This window comes from Ambystoma mexicanum, chromosome 3q (genome assembly GCF_040938575.1).
Source record: "Ambystoma mexicanum isolate Mex_15411 chromosome 3q, UKY_AmexF1_1, whole genome shotgun sequence".
NCBI lineage: Eukaryota > Metazoa > Chordata > Amphibia > Caudata > Ambystomatidae > Ambystoma > Ambystoma mexicanum.
Genome location: NC_090926.1, coordinates 207617077 through 207637170, shown reverse-complemented (window position 1 = coordinate 207637170; position 20094 = coordinate 207617077).

Here is a 20094-nt window from a genome sequence, read left to right as displayed (position 1 = left end):
AAAAAGTTGCCATCAAAGTTATAAACAAATACACAATTACAATTTGCAAATGAATATGCGATAACTCGGCAAATAATGCCCTTAAATGTTATGTACATATTCAAAGATAGAATTTGCAATCAAATATACACTAGTCAATTAAAATTCGATTGAAATGAATCCCCAATGCCCTAACACGCGTTAAAATACAAATTTATGCACAAGACCCAAAACATATTACACTAAACATTAAAATCAAACAAGGACCATCCCATTATATGACTATATTCAAAGGAAATTGTCGTTTTCTCCATGAACTCACTAAAAAAGTAGAGACCGCAGAAATGACATCCACTGTTTTGTCTCTTTTACATAGATGTTCTGCTACATTCTCCATTCGTGTATCCCTATTCTTCCAACATGCCTTTAGATTCCTTTTCCTTATGTCATCATACATGGGACAGGTGAAAAGAAAATGTCGCGATTCCCTGAGAGATGTACAGAAGGGACACACGAGAGAGTTCTTTTCAGTCCACTTAGCCTTTGGCACTGTAGGAGATTTAGGTGCTGCGCATTTCAACTAGGACAGGAATCATAACTTAGACTCCTGCAGAAGATGTGAGACACTGAGCTAAGACAGCACTGAAAACTCATACACACCAGAGTGGAGGGGTAACTTGGGACTTACCTTGTCAGGGCAGTGCACATTTGCAGGTAGTGTAGGGACTCATTTCTAACTTCTAACCTGATTAACTATTAACTCCTAATATGTAACAAACTAATACAATTAGTGTTTCGAATGGGACAGCTGAGTGCACAGCACTTTGTGCAAATCAGTGGTGGAAACCTAGGGAGCAAACTGGGATGTAAGTGGGACGGCAGACACAGACTCTGGAATGCTGCTTAGCAAATATATGCAGGAATTAAAGCTTCTCTTGCAATGGGAAGACGTGAGGGTTAGAGAACTTGGAATGTGCACAATGATGTTGCTCGAACTAGGCCCATTGTCCGTGTGCTAGCGCAGGAAGCCAGAATAAGAAATGTAACTCATCGATTCTGGTTCATTGAACTAAAACTCTGCTCAAAGGTGACAATATAATAGAATAGGGACTTCTGGAAGTTTCCAGGAGGTTTGACAATTCAGACAAGGTGTCTGATTGACATCTGACATCACAGTTAGGGGTAGGCAGATCTTATACTTTTTGTAGGGGAAAATATATGAAGTGGGCAGGTAGGAAGGAGGCTTCAAAAAGAGGCACAGAAGGGAAGGATGGGCTTTTGCTGCATGAAGACAGAGAAGCAAAATTGCAGAAAGAGGAGGTAAATTCGGCATAATCAGAGGCAGACAGACCAGGCTGACTGTGACTCAGAGGCCTTCTGCAGAAGAGGAAGGAGGGGGAGGGATAAAGGGGGAATTCGAAGCTGCACTGAGACTGAGGGTACAGAGTTGTCCTTCACCAGTTCTGCAAGCGCAGAGCCTTCAGGCATTTTGGTAAGCATACAAGTAACAAAGTGAGGACCTTACATCGTGTTTGTTTGCGATAGAATATAGTGGGGTGAGTCTGCGTGTTGGTAGACAGATGCGAGCTGGCGAAAGCATTGAAAGTAGGTCAAAGTTCCATAGATAATTCCGGGTTCGCCTGCCAAACATCTATGTGGCAGGCTTTCTAAAAGAAAGACATTTCAAAATACTTTTGCTTTTTTTGAGCTATGTGGAATGCAAGTGACAACATGTAAAATATGAATTGACTTTGTTTATTGCTAAATGTTCTTTATCTCTGGACTTCTGATGGCACTTTGTAAACTGCATTTATGCATTGTCCATATTTTGAGAAAATATAGATAAATGCCAAAGGGAAAGGTTTTAAAAAGAAATGTGTGTGGCTGTTCATTGTAAGTATATTTCCATCATAAAGATGTTACATGTCCAGCACTGTGTCAGCACCTGAGTCTCTCTCCAAGAGGCCCTGGTTAGAGTCAGTATAATTGCAAGCTGATACCCCGTGTTATGAATACATCATTTTACAAGTAACTTGGTAATACTGTGCTGGGTAATTACCTAGCAATCCACTATAAAGGTAGAGAAATTGTGTGCCTGGTGCAGCACTAGTTCCTGCTTTTGGTTTCAGCAAATGGTCCCAATGTAAAAATAACATCAGCTAACCCCCTGTTTTGTGGTAAGCTAGGAAACCTCACAAAATACCCTACACCTCAAAGTGGCAAATTGTCTAGCCAGATCTCTACAGAGATAGCTGCAATGGATCTTCAATCACAGACAAATAGCTTTCCATGGCAAAGACAACTTTTCAAAATGAGTAATCATCTCCCATGGATATTAGGCATTTTTAGATATAATCACCCTCATGTAATCAGTGTATTTAATAATTTATTGGGTATTTATAAAGCACCTATACAACAAATTCAAAAGCGGGGAACAGGGGAGAAAGATAACAATAACGGTCCCACTAGGCCTTGTGTCATTCGGATCGTGCACGTGCAGTAAACAAGAAGTCCATGGGAGAGAGGAGTGGGACAGGGGGCTGGGGGTGTGCCAGGTTGCCACAGAATGCAAAAGTGCTAGGGTGGAAGGGAAGTGCCGGGCAGAGAGGAGTGGGTGCAAGTAAAAGGGGGGGGCAGAGAGTGCCCCAGGGGCTGGGTGAGGACTAGGGGGAATGCTAGGGAATCCATGGGGTGCAGGGAGTGAAGGTTCACATGCAAAGTACGAGGACAGGAGTGGAATGGGTGGGGGGGCTGGTGCCCTGTAGGACTCTGAAGGAACCAGAAAGCTAATCAATGCGGCAGGCAGATGCATTAGCAAAGGAGGGGGAGAGGGAAGGACAAAGAGAAAAGGAGGGTCTTGAGGAGCTTCCGGAACTTAAGGAGATCCTGCTCAAGTCTGAGCGAGCAGGAGACCATTCCAGAGGGAGGCTTCTGCAGGAGAGATCTACCCTCACTGTCTGCTTGGAGAAGCATCTGATCTGCAGAGAGTTGGAGCTAGAAGGCCGAAGTGCTCTAGCAGGGAGGTATTTTGGGAGAGAGCTGGATGTAGCGGGGTCCAGGCCCCAGAAAGCCTTGTGGATTATGCAGATGGTCTTGAACTTGATCCTTGCAGCAACTGGGAGCCAGTGGAGAGATTTTTTGGGCTGGAGTGATATGGTCCCTGGACTTGATGCCAAGGATGCGTCTCGCAGTCCTGTTCTGGATTAGTTGAAGGGGGTGAAGGGAGGATTTAGGCAGATTGAGGAAGAGGCTGTTGCAGTAGTGCAGCTTAGAGAGGACCAGATCTCTGGAGACATTAAGTTTCTGGAGGGAGGCAAGGAAAGGGAGAATGCCTCTGAGGAGGTGCAGCTGATATTGGGCCTTTTTGGCAAGGTCTGCGATGTGAGGAGAGAAGGATATAGAGGAGTCAAAGATGACACCAAGGTTTTCTGCCTCACAAGAGGGTGAGGGGAGAGGACCCATAGAGGGCAGCCAGAAGGTAGGAAGGACGGAGGGAGAAGGGGTTCCAATGAGAAGGATCTCAGTCTTACTGGCATTAAGGCAGAGATCATGTCATAACCCCTAGCAAGGCACAGGCACCTAACATAGGTAGGGGCTGGACTATAAGGGTTGCTGGCTGGTGTAGACTACAGTGTGCAGACATCTGCAGCCAAACAACATCATCAGCCCCCACCAAGATGGCCACACAGCAGGATGCCTTGCAGGAACCAAGATGGCCCCCAGCTATCCGTGCTACAAGGATCCTTGGTGGTCTAGTGGTGCTGGGTGCAGCCCAGGGCTACATAAGCCCCACCCTGGGCCACACCCAGTGCTTAGCATTCTCTCCGGCTGGGATAAGCAAGCAGCGCAACGCTTGCCTTCCTGCTGCAGTCTTCCACGTTCCACGTGCTCCGGTTTCCGTTCACCCTGCTTACCTGATGTGATCCAGTGATCCTCTGATAATCACTGCCACAGCACCTGGACCTCCCGGACTCTCTGAAGCTTTCCGTTGTTACGGCAGCTTCAGTATACTTACCATTGTTGCAGTTTCCGAACTCCCCTGGACGTCGGAGGCTTTCCGCTTCCCTCGCAGCTCCTGGAAAGGAAAGTACAGTTGCAAGGGTCATCGGAGCATCCGCTCCACCGCTGCTAGGTTTTCTTTCCTTTTTACAATACTTTTGCGGATCCCGACAGCAGTTTAAGCCTTCTATTCAGCTGGAATATCTTCTGGAGCAACGCTCTGCCTATGCTGTAGATCTGCAGGCATACTACGCTGTTAATCTGAAAGACAAAGAAAGACACACTTCTATACACACGTGTGCAACGGAAATAGAGAACACAGAACCAAAACAACACGCTTACTTGTTGCAACAGAGACACTGAAAACTGCAAAGCGCAAGAGACACACTGCAACGCGCAAGAGACATTCATACAACAAACACACTTACCTTCAGGCACCATGTGCGCCGCAGCTGGTCTGGGCCCCCCAATCCAGTGAAGAAACTGGAGAGCAGAGCCTGTTCAACATCCTTCGTTCAGTGTCTAGCATTGCCAGTCAGTCTACCCTTGGGAGTTACCACAGGAGGTGCGGGGAGAGTAGCTGCACAGTTATTTACCCTCTATTGTTCATCCTTAGATTCACCCAGAGAGCGAGTCCTACATTCATCTCCATATACTGAGACCCCACTATACTGTCCACTGGGCAATAGCCCTTCAGTGCAACAGAGGGGAGAGAGTGGTTTGGATCCAACAACACATCAGTCACATACTACACTTTGGCGATCCAAACCAGGCACTCCTCAGGGCACCAGAGGTAAGCATTACAGAACGCTAAACCCACTTGCCCCGCCCTGCCAGAGTGCCATGGCATCAGAAGTCGACCAGTTAGCAGCATTTCTAGGTGAGTTGCGGGCGGAGGTACACGCCTGCCCGCTCAGAAACCAATGCCATAAGAAAGGAGATATTAGTGAACCGAGAGAGGACTGAGTAATTAGCGAAACGCTTGACCAGAACCCAAGCAGGACAGGTTCTCTTACCAGGGACGTCCAATGGCGCTGCAGCTCCACTACCCTAGATACAAGTAACCACCCCTGTCACAGTTCCTTTAGCATCTCCAAAACGGTTCCTGGGGCACCCCCAAAATTATGCAGTCTTCATGAACCAGTGCCAACTTCACTTTCTTTGTCAACAAGGGGCATGTCCTACAGACCAAACCAAGCTCGCCCTCATTCTTTCCTATGTAGGGGGACATGCTGCCAGTTGGTCAGTACCACTGGCTAATCGGTACAATCCTAGCCAAGCATTAGATGGGGAGTTACTTGCCCTGTGGCAGGGATCACAAGACCTGTTAGTATACATCACCACTTTCAGTCACCTGGTATCTGAAGAAATTGTCCAGAAGAAAAGAGAACCACGTTATTTTATCGGGGTCCCCACAGCGAACTCAAAGATGTACTGCACATGTCGTAAATCCACCCGAACAATGTGCAGAATACAGAGATCTAGTGGTGCAGCTTGATCATTGGTTACAGGAGAGACGGTCTGATCGTTCTCGCATTGAGGGACGTCCCTTGTATGTCCGTCCATGAGAGGAGCCATTTTCGGACCACGGAGCCACCACCAGAGCCCATCCAATTGGACAGTGTAATAGGACTGTTAACAAAAGAGGAGAGAGAGTGACGCAGACGTCAACAACTTTCTTTGTACTGTGGCAAGGCAGGACATTTTCTAAAGGATTGCCCGAGTAAAACACCCTGAAAGTCACTGGGTGTTCTTAATGTAGATACCACAGAACCAAGGGAGCCATCGGAAAACTATGCGGCTCGACAAGAATAGAGATTGGCTTGTCGAGAAAAGAGAAAAACACCAATGGTCTCTCATCTTACAACACTGGTAATCCTACGGATTCATGGTTTAGAAGCACATATTGACTGTGGAGCAGTAGGGTCATTACTGTGGCCCTGCGGATAGGTGTTCCCATTCAGAAAAGGGAGAAAATTGAGAAACATAGTTTCTGTGGATGGAACACAGCTTTCCTCCGGACCCGTGATCCAATGTACTGGGAAGGTTGTACTGTTATGCCACGAAGGCCATAGAGAGCATATCATTGTTGATCTAATAAATGCACCCCAGTTCCAGCTCATATTGGGTATGCCCTGTTTGGAGTCTTATAACCTGGTCATAAACTGGCACACCCACCCGTTGACCTTTCCCGCCGAATGTGTGCAGACCTGTTACCCGTCCTCTCCTATCAACACACAGGTACTTACAACCGGAACACAAGACAAGGATCACAGGGTGGTGATAGGCATGATTGGACAATTGCCTTTGGAATATGTGGCCCACCAGCATGTTTTTCAGAAGGAGCAAGCCAACACCCTGCCGCCTCACAGGCCCTTCGACTGCCAAATTGATTTAATTCCAGGAGCTCAACCCCCATATACTCGCATATATGCGCTTACAGAAAAGAAGAATTAACACTTCTGCAAATATTTGGATCAGTACCTGGCCAATGGGTTTATTTGACTATCTAAGTCACCCGCTTCCTCATCGCTCTTCTTCGTCCCTAAGAAGGAGGGGGACCTCAGAACTTGTATAGATTACAGGGGGCTCAACAAAACCACTGTCAAGAATCAGTACCCTTTGCCACTAATTCCGGTACTATTGGACCAAGTAAAGGAAGCCAAAATCTATACAAAGTTGTACCTCAGGGGAGCATACCATCTGGTCCGCATGAAGGCCGGGGTTGGAAGACGGCCTTCCGCACGAAGTTTGGATTGTTCGAATATACTGTCATGCCCTTTGGACTGTGCAATGCTCCGGCTGCATTTCAGTTCTTCATGACTGATGTCTTAAGAGAATTACTAGACGTCTGTGCTATGGTATACATAGATGACATTCTAATTTATTCCTCGACACTGGAAGAACACATACACCATGTAAAGGCTGTCCTGCAAAAACTATGCCAACACCATCTGTATGAAAAGCTTGAGAAGTGTGCCTTCCATGTGACTACGGTGGAATTTCTGGGATTTATTCTGATTCCACAAAGGATCCAGATGGATAACCACAAGGTGGGAGCTATACTCCAATGGCCTTCACCTACATCAGTCAAAGCAGTCCAGAGCTTTCTGGGGATCGCCAATTTTTATAGGCGTTTTATTGCATATTTTTCAGACATAGTTCATCCTATCACTGCGTTACTCCGGAAAAACAAGACCTTCAATTTGACCACCGAGGCCGAACAGGCTTTCGTACAACTGAAACATTAGTTCACCACTGCTCTGATACTCAAGCATCCAGATCTTGAACTGCCATACTTGGTTGAGACCGATGCCTCTTATGTTGCTATGGGGGTAGTACTGTCTCAGCGAGATCCAGAATCCCACCAATTACATCCAGTAGCATTCTGGTCCAAAAAACTCAATCCTGCGGAACTCAACTACGCTGTGACCGATAAAGAGTTACTCGAAATCAAAGCAGCCTTTAAGGAATGGTGACATCATCTTCTTGGAGCATGTCACACAGTCACGGTGCTCACCGATTACTGCAATTTACAATTCTTATGACAAGCCAAGGCACAATCCCCTCGCCAACTACGATGGGCACTCTTTTTTACAGACTATGGGCCTCATTACACAGTAGGTGGTAAGGGTTTACCGGTACCGGTATCTTACCGGTACCGGTAAACCCTTACTGCCTTACTACGAGGTCCCTTTGCGGGTTGGAGAATTTAACGCCTGCTTTTTGCAGGCGTTAAAAACCAACCCGCAAAGGGACCAGGGAGCTAATTACGGTACCGCAATTTGCGGCACTGTAATTAGCGCCTTCCCCATTCCCATAGAGCCCTATGGGGCAAAAATGGGAATGGGGAAGGGCAATGGGGGAAAGGGGAATTACCACCCCGTCAACCTTGGAATAGGGCGGTAATTCCCCTTTCAACCAAGGCGGTGCCGGTATTTTACCGGCATGGACCAAGGTGCTAATAGCACCTTAGTCCTCCGCCTACCGTGTAATGAGGCCCTATGACTTCACAGTGACTTCTCGCCCTGGAATACGAAACGAGAAGGCGGATGCTTTGTCCTGAATAGGCTGATATAGCAGCAATTGTGGAACAATTGGAACACACAGATTATGCCACAGCTATTATTTTGCTAAATTGGATTAACAATGTTGTGAAGTAAGGGCTAATCTAGGGACTTCTCTTGAAGAAGCCACCTCACTACATCCTAAGTCTCAACATTATGAACTATTCATCCAGGTTCAAAGGGATGGCCTAAGAATAGCTAAAATTGAGACTTCAGGATGGGGCGGGCAAATCTCCCCTCGATAAGGATGGTTGGCAATGGTTACCCTCTATGCTCCAGTTGAATGTCATCAGGTACCCTAACCAACAGCAGACCCCCCCCTATCCTGGAACACCAGCGGCCATGCTCATTATACACCAGTAGGGAGGATATGGGAATCTCTAGGTGATTACTCATTGGTTGTAGTACAGGAAACCCGTTCAGTAGACCAGTAGACTGGTCAGTAGACTTATTACATTGTGGCAGATTAAATACCATTCAAACAAAAGCTACTCAAGGTACTATGGGGAGACCTAAGAGTGGATCGCTAAGTAGTATGAAACACAATTTCATGATTGAACCACAAGTCAACGGAGTAGTAAAGAAGTGCTTCTTCTACCTATGCAGAATCAACCAGATATTACCTTTCCTCACCTTCCCACATAGAATATTTGCATCATCTCCCTCGTCATGTCAAGAACAGACTGTGCCAACAGCGTCTATCTCGGAATGCTGCTTCACTAGAAAATTACAGTGAATACAGAATGCAGCATCAAGACTATTCCTCAGGCTCACTAATAGGGAACATATCATACCAGCACTGAGAACCCTACATTGCCTACCAGTCAAAAAATTATTTTCCTCAAAATGCTCTGCATAACCCACAGAACAATCCAGGGCCAAGGAGCGGAATTTATAGAGGACAAAACCTCCCATCTACAAACCAAACTGAACACTGAGATCCAGCAACAACATTCACCTTGAACCAAATCAATTCTCAATGTTGAAATTTGATGGGTTCGCACTCTCCTGCATCCCAGCAACACTTTGGAACTCACTCCTGGAGGAAATACAAACAACAGAAGAACACATAAAATTACGAAAATTGCTAAAAACATGGCTCTTTAACTCACGGAGCTCACCAGGAAACACAGTCAAAGAGAAACAGCCAACCACAAGACAAGGAGAAAGACCCTAAACCGAAACAACCGAAACCTGGATTCCCGAATGAAATAAAGCATTTGAATGCAAACCAGCATATAAGGAAATGAACAGCCAAACCAACATAACCCTCGCTGAGAAGGGCACAGACCACTCTCATCACTAACCCTACTAAAAACATTCCAATTTCCTACATACTCCCCCTGAACAACCAAACAAAACAAACGCATAACTCTATCAATGTATAAATCTGAAACCAACACAATCTGCATACACTCTGTAACACCCAACTAAACCACAGGTACACAAACCACTATAAACACACTTGTACATCAAAACACCACCAAAACCTTACCAACCAAAAGCAAACCCAGCACATGGTGGTTGTTTTTTCTGAACTGAAGCTACCAACAGCACAACAAAGCTCTCTTCCAACCCTCCTTCCTTTTCAGATCCAGCAGAGCGCCCACGAGACCATGAAAATGGCAGTGGTGCGCGATATAAATCACAATAACATAATATACTGTAAAAATTGATTGTATTGTACTTGTTCGAATGTGATACTATTTTGTATAATTGTTGAAGGGTATTTTTTTTCACAAAATAGCAAAAAATGTAATTAAAAAGAAAATAAAGCGCAAAGCAATCTGTGAAGCAATGATATAATATGATATAAGTAATTTATAGCGTGCCTGTACACAAGTGTTTCTATGCGTGACAAGATAAGGAAGGGAGGACAGAGGGAGTACAAAACAATGATCTTACTGGGTGGAGGGGGAGAAGTGCCGGGGGGAAGGGAAAGTGCAGGTAGCTCATAAGTGCTGTCGGTAAGTGGCTCATAAGTGCAGAGAGTCAGGGGACTGTAGGGTTGCAGATACAGATCCTTAAGTGCTTGGGAGGCCCAGAGGCAGTGCAGGGCAATTGGACATGCAGGAGCCAGAATCCAAAGTTCAGTGGGTGGCCAGGTGACCACTGTGCGGAGCATTCAGGGACATCAGCAAGGAAGAGGGAGAGAGAAAGCAGAAGCAAAAAGGAAGGTCTTGAGTTGCTTCCGGAACTGGAGGTGGTCCTGCTCAGGTTTGAGAGAGGCAGGGAGGCTGTTCCAGAGAGAAGCCCCAGCAGAGGAAAGAGATCTACCCCCCACTCTCTTCCTGGAGAAGCGTCTGACCCTCAGAGAGTTGGAGGTGGGTGAGCGGAGGGCTTTAGAAGGAAGATGCTTAGGAAGAGAAAGTTGGAGCTAGTGTGGTCCCCGGACCGGACCCAGAAAGCCTTGTGGACAATGCAAAGGGCTTTGAACTTGATCCTTGCAGCCACAGGGATCCAGTGGAGAGATTTCAGAGCTGGAGAGAAACGATCCCTGGGCTTGAGGCCAAGGACAAGTCTCGCAGTCCTGTTCTGGATAAATTGTAAAGGGCGAAGAGTAGAGGCAGGCAGATTGAGAAAGAGGCTGTTGCAGTAGTCAAGTCTAGAGAGGATAAGGGGTCTGGGGACGGTGAGCTTCGAGAGGAAAGTGAGAAAACAAAGAATTCCTCTTAGGAGTTGCAGCCGATAGTGCAGCTTCTTAGAGATGCCAGAGATGTGAGGAGAGAAGGAGAGGGTGGAGTCCAAGATTACACGAAGGTTCTTAGCCTCACAGGAAGGAGCAGGAAGAGGGCCCAGGGTGGGCGGCTGGAGTGAGAGAGGAAAGGAGGGAGCAGGTGTCCCAATGAGGAGGATCTCTGTCCATTAAGGCATAGATCATTGGAGGCACACCATTCCCGAATTGTGGACAAGCAGTCTGGTATGAGAACAGAACTGGCTGAGGGGAGCCTGAAGGATAGCTTGGTGTCACCCGCATAATACTGAAAGGTAGAGCAGAATGTAGAGATGCGATGGGCGAAATGCGCGAGGTAGTGGTTGAAGAGCCAGGGAGGGAGGTTAAACCCCCGGGGAACACCACAAGTAGAAAGAGAGATAGAAGAGAGGAAAGACCCAAGTTGAACCTTAGAGGATCGATCAGTGAGAAAGGAGGTCAACCAAGCCAGGGCCTGACCAGTGATACCAAGATTGACACAGAGGCGATTGAGTAGGATGGCGTGGCTGACCATGTTGAAAGCAAGGAGAATGATACAGAAGGAAGGTAAGAGGCAAGATTAGAGAGCAAGACTTCAAGGGTGTTCAGGAGAGTAGTTTCCATGCTAATGGCTGCCCTGAAGCCAGACTGGTGGTTGTGGAGACTACCAACAGATTCATTATATAGATTAAGCTGGGAGATGGCCAGCTTTTCCTGTAGTTTGCCCAGGAAAGGAGTGATGGATATCTGGCGATAGTTTGCCAGAGAGGAAGGACGTCAGAGGGCTTCTTAATGAGGGGGTGTACAAGGGAATACTTAAGGGGGAAGGGAAGGTTCCAGCGGCAAAAGAGTGATTGCAGAAATAGGCCAAGGCTGGAGAAAGGGTGTCGATGTGGTCCTTGATGAAGAGCAAGGGAGCACCTGCTTTGATGAGACTTTCATAGATCAGATGTTTGTAGAAACATCGTCAGGGGTGAACAGGTGAAAGGAGGAGAAAAGAGGAGGAGAAACAGGTGAAGAGGGGCTGGGGTGGTAGAGGGAGAGGAAGAGGAGGTAGAGGAAGAGGGAGTGGATAGGATGTCCTGAGTTTTAGTGGTGAAGTGAGAAGCCATTGCCATGCAAAGGGCCAGGGAGGGAACAGGAGAGGTGGAGATTTCAGCAGGATTGGCCAGCTCCTTGCAGATTTTGAAAAGTTCGGCCAAGTTGTTAGATACCACATAAATGTGGACATGGATGTAGTCTCTCTTCTTTGAGATGACAGAGAGTATTTAATGTCTTTAGAGCGGAAGGCTCAGAGGGTGCGCTTGATGCTCTCCACTTCCTCTCAGCTCCCCTACACATGTGCTTAAGGGTTGCAAGGATGGACTCGTACCAAGAGTTGCACTTGGATGCAGGCTTCAAACAGATCCGCATGACAGGGGCAAGGATATCAAGAGTGTTAGAGATAGAGATATGAAGGTTGGTGAGGGCTTTGCCACAGTTTGAGTCAGCCAAAGTTGTAGGAGGAGGAGAGAAAGTAGTGGTAAAAGCCTCCACTGACACACGCTTCATGGACCAGAAGACCGAGAAGGTGGGTGGCAGTGCTGGGGTCGGTTTAACCTGAGGGGTAGAGAGAGAAAGGTGGGAGGAAAGAAGAAAGTGGTCACTACAGGTGGGAGGAGTGGTGAGAGGGTTGGAGAGGGGGAGGTCTGAGGGGATCAGAACATCCAGGGTGTCACTTACAGAGTGAGTCAGGCCAGAGGGAATAGAGAGAGAGTCGCAGAGGTTGTGAAAGAGCCCAAAAGAGGGGCTAGTGCCATGCCGGTGGATGTTCAGATCTCCGAGGAGGAAAGGTTGATGGATAGAGGCAAGAGGGAGGAAGAGAGGTCAGCCCACTCAGAGAGGAAGAGGGCAACCTGGCCAGGCAGCCTGTAGATGGTGGCCACAGTGAGGGAGAGGCCAGGAGAGATAGAGAGCCTGCAGGCCAGGAGGAGTAGTCCTTCATTGGAATGATAGAAGCAGGGATCCACTCTGGGAAAATCAGGGCTACACCTCGCCGGGACGGTTGGCTGTGGGTTTGGAGAGGATCTTGTTGCCATCAGGAAGGAGAATGTCAAACCTTGTGACAGCACTGGCATGAACCAAGTCTTGGTGAGACCAAGTAAATCCAAATCAAGCTCTTCCAGGAGACGGCAGATGTCGGGAGTGTTTGACAACTGTGTTTCAGTGTTTCACCTGCATAAAAATCTCAAGCAGTCGTAAAACCAAATGTTCTTCTGAGGTGTAGGAGGAGAGCAAAGTGGATATTCAATTGCTTTGTTGTGCTTCTACACATCGGAATGGCAAAAATGAAGCGTAAAAGCATTTAACGGTTTCCTTTTACACTCCAGCACACTACAAAATGACGCCCTTAATAAATGAATTTCGCTTCTTGCTATCCAAACCCACACAATGGATCTTGTGGGGCCTTCTTTATTTCCGTTTTCTGAACCCTTTTATGATGCTTCACTAAATTAATTATACACTTCAACAACTATGATTAGGCCTTTGTCTGTGATGTGAGGGATTAGCCGCGAATACATGATTTCCACATAAACATGGCAGAAGTTTTATTAAGATTGTTCGCCTATAGGGTTACAAGAATGTGAAAGTATAGAGGCAGTTATTTTCTGAGTTCTTCAGGGAGAAGCATCAGGCTAAACGAAGTGGGTTGGATGTGAAGCAGCGGGTCAGTGTGCCCACCACATTGCACATGTACAGGAAAGCACCACTCTTCATGGTTGATTGAAGCCTTGGTCTTTGGGTGAGAAAAGTCAGGTCAGTTCCTTGCTCCCCATTGAGGTTTTGGTAGGAGGGGTTTTGTAACAAAAAACACACTGTTGAGAGACGATGGTCTCTCTGTGGAACCCTCATTCTCAGCTCATCCAGGGATTACATGTTTTAGACAGGGTGGTTTTACACTTGCTCCTTTATAGTGCGCTTTATAGCAGGAACCGGTTTCTAAGGATTCGAACCTGTGTTGCTATGCGTTGTCTTGCTTCCAAGACAAACGCATTGCCCCTGAACTATCCTCCCGAGTCCCGACCTTTGACATTCTTGAATTTAGGAGGCCCTGTGCTACAAAAGACTTTTCGGGCCCTCTAATTTGGATGTGTATTCACATAATTGAATGTGCCATCACAGAAAATAGCACAAAGTGAGTGTGACATAGGTCTTTGATAATTGAGTGTCTTGCGCAGTAACATCACTGTTATTGTATATGGAGCAATATCACAAGCAAAGCTTTTTGTGTAGCAAACACTATGAAATGAATTGCTTCTGGGGACTTCTGATTTTTCCAGGTAGGGCTCAGTGAGATGACAGGATTTGCTCTGGGCAACATGCGTTAGTTACATGGAAAAGCTTGTATGCCTGTCCAGTTTCCAATTTAGGCACTTGAACACATGACTCGACAGCTCCAGTTGGTAAAAATCTGTGTTAATGTTTGGCTTTCAAGAATATAGCGCTAACTTGAAATGTACATAAGTCACATAAACCATCCAGACAACTATTTAAATCCCCCTCCTTGAGGCCTACATTAGGAGAATGCAAGTAATGTGAGCGTACAGATATGCTCTGTCTTGCAAAAGTACTTTCATGACTGCCCCTGTGCAAATATGTATTAAGTTACGTAAATACACACAACAAAACATACTGTGTGACGCTCAATCCCCAATTCGTAGTCATTGTTTGACAGTGCCATGCAGCTTGTATGTAATGTGAATACAATGTGAAGTTAAAGAAGCAAAGCTACGTTTGTCTGTGTCCAATACAAACACACCATGGAAGTAATGGCAAGAGTTTACATTTTTTGTTTTTGTTTGAGGTTGTCTTCAGAGAAGGGCTCACCAGGGTCTTGTCAGTTACACATATTGATCCAATGACCAACTAAAGAGCTTATTTTCTTTTTTTTTTTTAATTTTGTAGTTTAATTTTTAAACTTTTCATTTCTCGGCCAAATTAAAAATAAAGTAAGTTTTTTAACTCATAAAAGGTTCAGCCAGGTTGAGAATTTCTTGAAGAAAATGACATATTGTCAGGATAAGTTTTTGCGATCTGCCATTGAGTAACTCCGTTCATCTTTCCTCTGTCTCCATTATTTGCTCCTGTATCTTGTAATAGCTGCCGAATCTTGTTCTTTGCTCAGATAAGCCCTTACATTCCATTACTAGGTGAAAAAGTGTTTCAGGTTTTTCGGTGTCTGAGCAAAAGCGGCAAAAATTGTTCGATGGCGCGATTTGTCTGGTTTTTGCTAAGTAGTAGCGGGTTGGAATTATGTTCATTCCGAGCCTCAGATATATTGCGCGAATTTTAGGATCAGGGAAGATGGTCAGATATGTCAGTAGTCCGTTGATGGATCTGAGGTCTGTCACGCATTGTAGATTGAGGGAGTATTTTTTTTTCTTCAAGTGTTTTTATCCAGTCGTTTTCCATTATTTTCATTTTTGCAAGCTGGGGGCGGAGCGTAAGCATTTCATGTGAAATGTCTTCTGATTGCATTAGTTGTTCTAGGTTGGCTTTCCACTTCATGAGGATTGTGTTGTTCATTGCTCCTTTATGGAGCCTCAGGATTTCGATTGCTGGTGTTTTTTTGTCAGTGAGAAGCTTTCGATACAGATCTAGTTGTTTCCATAAAACTATTGAGTTGATGGATTGTAAGGCTATTTCATGCCTAATCCTGGGCATAGGAAAGGTAGATGGAAGTTGCAAGATCTTACGCCAGAAAAGGGCCTCTAGTTTTGTCCAGGTATTATCTGTTGCATGTATCATTGCCTCTGTTCCATAGACTATAGTCGGGATAACTTTTTGTTTGTAAAATGAAGTTATCGGTTTGAGAGAGTACTTGCCAAATTCACGCTGTATCAAACATCCTTGTCTCGCTAAAGATTGAGTTCGTTGTTCCAATTTCGTCGATCACTCCTTTTCATATTTGGATTGATTTATGAAGATACCTAAGTATTTAAAAGTTGTTACTTCTTCCAGTTGTTTGCTATTGAGGTAAATTTTCAGTTGTTTCCCATTGGTGTTTGGCAGTCTTGTCAGTTGCATGATTTTGGTTTTTTTTGTGTTAATAGTGAGTTCATTAAGAAGCATGTAAGAGCTTAGTTGATTCAGACTGTGTTGTAACCCTGATGGTGTCTTGTCCAGTAGAATTATATCATCTGCATATGTCATTATTTTCACCGGAGTTGAGTTAATCTTCAGAGGATTCAGCACATCAGGTTGAAGATGAGTCTCAATATCTGCAGTATAGAGATTGTACAGTGTTGCAGCCAAGGGGCATCCTTGTTTTAGTCCATTTGCAGCGTTTATTTTAGATGATGTATGACCTTCTCTTGTGAGTCTTATTGTAATGGAGGTATTTGTGTAGAGTTGTGTAATCGGGCCCAGTATGTCATTTGAGAATTCCCATTTTTAAAGTTTGGTCCAAAGTTTTTGTCGAGAGATCCCATCAAAGGCCATATGGAGATCTATGAACGCCACATACATTTTTGTTTTGCTGTTAATGGCTTTGTGTTTTATTAAGTTTAGTGAAGCCATTTTGTCTTGTAGCGAAGCGCTTTGTTTGGATTGCCCATAGATTCAGTTTTTTCAGGAGGATCGAAGCGAACACCTTTCCCAGTGGGTCCAGTAATGCTATTGGGCGAAAGTTGGTCGGGTCATCCTTTGGACCTTGCTTGTGGATGGGAACAATGGTTGCCGTTTTCCATGACTTAGGTATCTGATTGAGCTTGTTTATGAGTGTTAAGATGTTTTCCATGAGGTTAGCCCATGCATGCAGATTTTCCTTTAGCATTGCATTTGATGTCCCGTCAGGACCTGGGGCACATGATATATTGAGTTTTTGAATAATTTCGAAAATACCTTGGTGACTGCAAATTACTGTCCATTTGTCGTTCTGTTGTTGTGGATTACTTTCGCCATCAGATCGGGCTTTGTATATTTCTGTGTAGTGGGCAATCCATTGATGTCCCGCCACATTTCCTGTTAGTTTTTGTTGTTGAGCAGCATTATTGTTCAAGAGGTTCCATAGATCTCGAAGATTGTGTTTTTTATATGTTTCCAGGATTGCTTCTGCGTCTGATTGTAATAGCATCATCTTATGATTTTTTATCCAGTTCCTGTATCTTTGTTTGGCCGCTTTTATTTTGACAATTGAGTCCTTATTTTTGTTTTTTGACAGTTGGCGGACTGTGTTTCTCATTGTTCTTTTTCTATCAGCAAGCTCCTTGTTGTAGCGATGCTGGTGAATCTGTAGAGTTTTCTGTTTAGCTATTCTGTAATGAGGTTGGAGTAGCCATTGGTAGTTTAGTTTTTGATCGTCTGGCAGAGAGTTTGAATACATTTGTTTGTGAGTTGGAGAGTGGCTTTTTGGGTTATGCAAAGTTTTTTTTCCGGCTGCACAGACTTCGAGCGGAATAGGACGCTTGGGCTCATGTTGACGCAGGATGTCTTGTCCATGGACGCCCAGTTGATTGTGGTCACTTTTCGTTGTTGCAATTATATTTGTTGTTTCTACTGCTTCTTTTAGTTTGTTGGAAAGGTATATGTAGTCAATTATGGCAGATGATTTGTCTTGAGAACAAGTGGGAAGAAGATTTCCTATTTCGTCTTTTGGATGGTCTATAAGTTGTAGGTTACGGATGACGGTTTCTTTAGTCCATTTTTTTGCGCGGATTGTTTGTTTTTCGATTGGCATTGGCTGACCGTCTTTTTTGCCATAGATGCAGATTTAGATCTCCGCACAGTATAAATTCGACTCCTGTGTATTTGTCGATGAGGTTGTCGATTGTAAGGAATATGCACATATTAGGCTTCTTTGGTAATAACCATTAGTTTCCAGTATAAGTTCATGATTGCTATTATCCTTTCGTGATTGCTTTCCAGTTTTACACAGTTTGGCTCGCTCTTTGGTGTGATTTTAACGACTGTGTTTGGTATCCATGGATTGATATTTGTTGTCTGTAGTATAGACCATGTGGTATCAATCTTGATTAGCGTTATTAGCCCCGATGAGGGTCTTCCTTTGGTTTTTGTTGGAGCTGGATTAAGGAAGGCTAGAAAGCCATCGCAGCTTGGAGTAGTGGAGAGCAAGGTTTCTTGAAAGCAAATGATCTGGTAGGAATCGAATTCCGGCGATGGATCGTTAAACAGGTGGGAGTTTCCCCATGTGTTCCATGAACACAGGGTCCAATTTACTGGTCTATTGGTTGATGGTTATGAAATATTGCTTAGTTCTGCATTGTCTTGGTAATTCAGGCTATCGTCTAATCCGTATTGACGTCTGATTGGACGATCAGTGTTGTAGCTCGTCACTAGTTCCTCTTCGTTATATCTGGTATTTTCAGGGGTGTACTGTCGCCTAGTTTGGTGGTCTTCTGGAGTGTACTGTTGTCTGGCATTTCGATCTTCTGGGGTATACTGACGTTTGAAATGGTGGTCACTTCTATTTTTTGGAGTGTTAGAAAGTTTATTTGTATAATTATATCTCTCTTTTGTCTGTTTTTTCGTTGTAAAGGTTTTTCTAAGGTTTTCCTTTTTAGTTATCTCTTCTTTGCACGCTTTAGTACCAGTTGTACATCTAAAGCCCAGTTTGTTTAGAGCATCTTTAGATTTTAATATTTGATCCATAGTTGTTTTGTTATGGAGTTTTAGCAATATTTTGTCGTTAGAGTTTTCGTCTGCAAAGATCACCAGGTCAATGTCTCTGGAGCGTATTTGAGTAAGGTTTGGAATGGTTTGGAAGAGGATTAGGATATTCGCTCTGTTCAGTACCAGTTTGTTTGCTCTGGTGATGACATTTTCTATTTGCACTATGTGTTTCTCTGTAAACTGGAAAGGGTTCAAAAATGTTGGTTCCGGAAGGTCTTCATTTTCTCTTTGTCGTTGTGCATCACAAAATTCTTGATTTGACTCAGATTGGGAATGGCTGTTTCCAGTACTGCTGTTTGTTTTGTCGACAAATGAAGATGAGGAGATTTCATCGTAGGTTGCCTCATTGTTTAAGGTGTTAGTATGGTTAATCGTTGAGCTGTCTGAGATTTGTTCGCAAGAGATCGAATTGCTGAGGGATTGGTCTTGTTTGTATTCGTCAATGACTATCAAGATTGAGTCTTTTACTTGTCTGTTGGTTTTGTTGTTTCCTTGTGATGGTTGATCTTCGTATGTCGTTAAGTTAATTAGGTCATCCAAATTTAAGCTTTGATCCTTATTTAATGTCTTTGCTGTCGCTTTTGTTTGTTTGTTTGAAGTTGGTAGTAGTGGCTCGTTGTGTTTTCTTGTAAGATTCTTTGCAGGGCTTTTAGGGTTTTTTCCTGAGGATGGAATTTTGCCTGTTTTTTCTGGGATCAGCTTTGGTATTGGCAAATTTCATAGGAAGGCTTGTGAACCTGTTTGTTTATATGTTTGTTTGGTGAGTTTCTTTGGTGGATTTTCATCGGTGTTCTTTACTTGTCCAAATATTCCGAAAGTGTCATTGCTAGTCATGGTTCTGGGTTCACCTGTTGGTTTTATTATTTCATTACATGGATTTGGTACAGTTTTTGATTGTGGCAATAAGTTTGGTAGTGTTTTGATTGCTGTTCGGTTGTTCGGTTGTTGTTGCTGGTTTCTGAGTAGGATCATGAGTTCTTTTGTAAGTTGGATCTTTTCTTCTTTGTCATCCCGTGCTGTCATGAAAAGTCTTTGTTGCCATGTACGGGACTGTTCTGCTTCAAAGTCTAGGCGCTTTCCAATTGTGTTGATGAAATCTTCGGTATGTATTTGCTTAGTGTGAATCATTGCTAGCAGTGTTGCATGATCTTGTATATTATCTTTTGTGGCTTTGTGAAGTTTGAGAAAGGGTATCATGGATTGAGATGCCACTGCCAGCAACATGTTTTGTAGTTCCATCATAGTTGTTGGAAGTCTCTGGTTTTGTGCATTGTCAATCGGGGAGGAATGTCTACCTGTGTTGCTTGGTACAGGGGTTGGATAACCTGTTTCGTTTCCTTGGTGTATGAAAAGATTCTTCTCCTTCATATTCGAATTGGGTAGGTCTTGGTTCCTTTTTTATTTTAAGAGAGCTGGAGTGTGGTATTTCTCTGCCGTTGCTTTGATTTTTGCCGGAATGGCAATTTGTTTGTAGGGATTTATTGGGTGCTGGTGTCGATGTGCAGGGTGGGGTTATCAAGTGGGGTGGTTTTCCAAAGATTTCTCTCCTTCTTTTGGCACTATTCGTAATAGATTCGATTTCTGTAATATCCAAGGATAAACGGGCTGCTTTTCCTGTTACTGTGTTCAGAGGAGGTATGGTCGCTTCATTTAGAGCATTATGAGATTGTAGCCATTGCAATTTTG